This window comes from Octodon degus, unplaced genomic scaffold (assembly GCF_000260255.1).
Source record: "Octodon degus isolate 3935 unplaced genomic scaffold, OctDeg1.0 scaffold00080, whole genome shotgun sequence".
NCBI classification, from domain to species: Eukaryota; Metazoa; Chordata; class Mammalia; order Rodentia; family Octodontidae; genus Octodon; species Octodon degus.
In genome coordinates this window covers 3,868,975-3,874,204 of record NW_004524656.1, presented here as the reverse complement: position 1 = coordinate 3,874,204, position 5,230 = coordinate 3,868,975, and positions in this window count along the sequence as shown.

Genomic DNA, 5,230 nt, shown 5'->3' with positions numbered 1-5,230 from the left:
AAATAGGATAGATATCCACAGGGTTATTTTATAATATCCACCCAAATCATCCAATGCAGAAGAGTGCCAATGATCTGTCTACACATTAGAGACCCAGAGAATCCAGCTGAGAGCTGGATCCTATGGCAATGTCCTCCAGGAGACCAGCTCGAGGCCTAGAGCCCATGACAATGACTTATGAAAGTCTGTATCAAAGATCTTCACTGGGAAGGGATGAGGGTCAGTGGTGGAAGTTAGAAAGCCTGCACCAGCAGGAGGAAGGATCTGAACCAGCAGTGTAAAGGATCTTTCCTGGAGCTAGGAAGTGACACTGAAGGTAAGGACCAGCATTCTCTCAAGAGAGCCACAGCCATTCTGAGTTAGAGTGAGGACCTGAGCTCCTCCCATAATGAGAATAGCTGAGTTCATATCAGGAAAATCAGTGTGACAAATTTCTCCAAGAGAACCAACAAGATACCATCTCCTCTCCTGTTCTCCTTTTATGTCATTGTTAACAATCCTCAGGTACCAGAACCATGCAGATTTAGTTCAACTGGGTGTTACAAGTTGACCATTAGTTAATCCACCACATTATGTTTAGTAATCACTTAGTTTTTACAATAACCAACAAAACATGTGTAATTATAATCTTCATTCTACAAATGAGGGATCAAGCTTTCCCATCACTAAGACACGATACCCAACACCACCAATTTAAGACAAGGGTTAATCCTTCCACAGTTTCAGTCTATGATCTGCTGGCTCCAGGGCAAAAACATTGTGGAGAAGTAGGGATGTTCAATTCATGATTTCAGGGAGGTAGAGCAAGAGCACAGTGCCAGAAGAAAAGGGGCCACAGACTGTAGATAGTGTCCTAAGTCCACACTCATGACCTGCCCAGAAGCACCCAGAACAATGCTTCACTAATTCTCCAGGCAGCTCCTAAGCCAACCAAGGTGATGCAATCAATCTTAACTGTCATATCCCATCCCTTGTCAGCTTGGCATCCAAACACAAGTCCAGGTCTCTTCAGAGTCTCAAGGCAAACTCTTAGCTGTGAACCTCTGTTAAAATACATCCCAGGGTAAAAGTGACACACAGTAAACATTGTCATTATGAAAGGAAAGAATGGGGGATGGATAGAAAAGGATTGGATCAAAGCAAGACCAAATCCCAGCAGGGCAAACATTAAGTCCTATAGCTTCATATCCAGAATCCAGGGCATACAGTGGTAAAATGTGAGTTCCAAAGGGTGGCCACATCTTTGTGGCCTTGTTAGTTAGTTATAGCCTAAATAGCTTCTTTCTTAGTTTGGCTCCACTCATAGATTGTAACTTTTCATTAGCAGATGTTCCAGATACCTGGAACCTCTGACATCTTGGGGTGTCCACTATATCTCTAGCTTCATTTCTATAGCTTCATGCCCCTACCACCAGATGCTCTTTCCCTGGCCAGAGTGGAAACCCCCACCAACCACACAATTCTTGCATTTTGCATTCTAGTAAAACCAGCATCACTTGGACAATACCAAGATTTATTAGCAGCAGCAGCAGCAGCAGCAGCAGCAGCAGCAGCAGCAGCAGCAGCAGCAGCAGCAGCAGCAGTAGCCAGGCTCCCCTTGGGCCATGGCAGTAGTTGCCTCTGAATGCTTGCATGGTGAAGCATAGTGAATGAGTCACACGGAACTAATTTCCAAAGCAGATTTTATTGAGCAGGAGTCCCAAGACTCGTTTCACAAATTCAGGATTTATACTTTCCACCCTTGAACCTGCAATATGTGGAGAAGTCTTGATTTCTCAGAATCCCTCTAGTCATTTTCCCTTTTGTCCTCGCACAAGCACTTGGTTTCTTTTTAATGGTGTTAATATCTTAAACAGTAATACCTACTTTGGCCCCAACTCTACACATTTCCTTGTGAGCCAAAAGTGAAGTTTCTCAAATGTTTTCACCCTGCTTTTTCTTATCAGTTCTCACCATGAATTGGTAGAAGCAGTCAGTAGTACTTATGACACATATGAATACTGAGGTGCTTTGAAATTTTATCCTCCAGACCTACTAGTCCACCACCCTTAATCTCAGTCTTCCAAAAAATTTTAGAATGTAGGAAAAATGTGGAGATATTCTCTAGTTTTTTTGGTACTAAGAATTGAACATATGACCTTGCATTTGCCAGGCAGGTGCTGTGCCACTGAGCTATATCCCTGTCTCAAGATATTCTCTATTAAAGCATAGCACACAAGGCCTCCTGCCTAACTATCAATGGAGACCCTGATGAGCCTCATCTTTACAGTCTGCATTCCTATAAGCATTTTGTCTTCTGAACTCTACTAAAGACTCTAGGGCTTCTCTAGTCTTCATCTCTTAATTTTTCCAAATTCTTCCAGCAAAAGCAGTTCCACAGGCTTCTAAACCATATGGACAGGTAGGGACAGTAACAATCTTACATCTGGTAATGATTTTCTGTATTAGTCAGCTTTTCCTTTGATGGATTATGGTATCTGACACTCGCAGTGTAAGCAGGGGGGCTTTCATTTGCTCAGTTCCAGTCTATAATTGACTGATTCCAAGGCACAACCAAAAATTCATAGCAGAAGAATGTGGGGGAGCAAAGCCGCTTAACTCAGGGTTACTAGAGGCAGAGCCAGGGCACAGAGCCAGATGGGAAGGGGCCATGGATGATGTTCAGCATCCACTCATGCTTCCCTGACCCACTCACACACTCCCAGGAGGACTGGAAGAAATTATTAAAATACGAAATGTTGATAAAGTATAGAGACAAGAGGCATATGTTAATTATTTTGTGAAACAGCAAAAGCAAACAAAGGTCTGAAACCTATCTTCAGGGCCAGTTGAAGCCAAATGATGACCCAGACACAACTCAAAAATGATGATCCTGTGCTGTTCGCTGTGGAAGAGCTCCAGGGTCAGTTTTAAAAATCACAAAATGGCAATCACATAATCATGATTAAAACTGAGTGTGGTATGGTAAACTCTGTGGAATCCCTCTTGCTTTAGTTCTCTAAGTCTGTGATTATTTTTTTAATGGTCCATCTAGAGCATTTAACCTAAGCTAATGTTTAATGCTATTCATCTTATATCCTACTATCCATGATGTGAGAAAATATAAAATCCAATCTTCTTTATCATATCTACTACTCTGGAGTATGCATATACTTTCAAGTATTTACAGAACATGCTCTAAATCTAGTGTAGCTACTGTGAAATTTATTTTATTTTATTTTGGCAGAACCAGGATTGAACTCAGGCCCTTGTGCTTGCCAGGCAAACACTTATTCTACGAGCTATCTCCCCAGCCCCAGGAATTTATTTACAGATGGATTTTCTTCTACTATTAAAATATAGGTCAGTTGGGATGCTTTCAATGGGAAGCAATAGAAAAAGCAAGCTAATTGGACTTAATGAAAAAGTAATGAGCTGGCATTTGCAGAAGGTCCAGAGAAAGGGCAAACTCCATGGTTGATTGGCTTTGAGGCTGACCATGTATTAAGAACCTGGGTTCTTTCTTTCCTTTTGTTTTCTGCCCTTGGGGTTCCTGTCATTCAAGTCTAGTTTTCCTCTGTTGCAGGACCGCTGCCAGTTACATGGAGACATGCTTACTTCCATTTTCACATCCAGCAGAGAGTAATTGCTTCCCTGAGAAACCAGGCAAATCTTGATCTTCCATCTTTTTGGGATCAGTTCATCTCCCCTTTCAAACAATGGCAGGGCTGGGTGCTTCAAGCAAAACAATGGGCTTTCTGCCCCAACTACCACTGATATCAGGTCAGTAGCACAAAGGCGTGAGGAAATATGTTCAAAAGTCATCCTCTCCAGCTCATGAGATAGCTCAGTGGACTAAGTGCCTGCTTAGGCAAGCACAAGGACCAAGGTTCAATCCCTAGCACTGTGCTAGCCCCACTCCCAGGTGCACTGAGCCAGCCATGGAGACCAGGTATGTTGGCACATGCCTGTAATCCCAGCTCTGGGGAGGCTAAAAACAGGAGGATCACTACAAGACCAAGCTGCATAGTGAGACCCTGTACCAAATGCATAAAAAAAGTCACTCTCTCCATCCTGTAAGAGATTTGCTCAGAAACCCTTATGTGGCTCCTGAAGTAACACTTGATCATATTTTCATTTTGACTATATATTCATTTGAGGTCCACTGAAATTGGAGAAATTACATATAGTATTTCTGCCAGTTAGCATCTAAAGTAGATCTCTGCAAAAGCTAACTGACAGGAATTCAATCTTGTTAGATTTCAGCAGTTTATAAGGCATCAAGATTTTTAAATATATAGAAGTATAGACTAATGTTTTATTTATTTTTATTATTTTATTTATTTATCTTTATTAATTTTATTGAGAAAAAATTGCAATATGACAGCTTCAAAACGGGTTAGTAGGAGAGTTACAACAATTAATACATTGCATATTGTTGTCTTTGTAGTAGTCATTCATAGCATAGGATGCAGACATGACATCCTATCCAAACACTATTAGTATAGATCTTCTTATTGAATTAGGAAAAAGTAGCTATATGTCTATACTAACTCTTTTGTATATACAGATACAAAATTGTCCTTCATTTATATCACCTTTTTTGATCCATTTTGTCAGAGATGGGTATTCCATTGCCATCCAAATATTGTCGGTGCATGAATTCAGCAAAATATTCCAATATAGTCCAGGACTCCACAATAGTAGTGGGTTATCCTCAGAACTTGCAATGTCTGAATCTGATGACTTGAGCCTTCCACAGCTCAGCATATTAACATGGCTTCACTTTTCATACTTAATTTCTACACTTTTCTGCTGGATAGTTAAGACCAAGATAAAGCAAGACGTATATAACAAAAAATGTAGCTTTTGTATTTGACACAGTCAGTCAAGTCCCTTCAGGACTTATCCCAAAACCCTGTACCGCAGTTTGCAGATCCTTTGTCAGTATCAGCCATGTGGATGAGTCACGGCAATTGCTTGACCAATTTGCTCTCTGTGAAAGCCTGAGAGAATGTTTTCTCTCCATGTGACTCTCTTTAGGCACACACTACATCATCGATCACATTGCTCTGTGACCCCATAATCTTGATCAGAAAATTTGGGGCACAGCTGAGTTACATGATGCTACAGTACAGGTTCTCCTATTAGACTAAGGTTTTCAATCTAACTGTATTCAGTATAAAGTATTAGCTGTAAGATAAATAACTTTTAACAGGCTTTCTAAGAATTGAGGATAATAAATATGTCC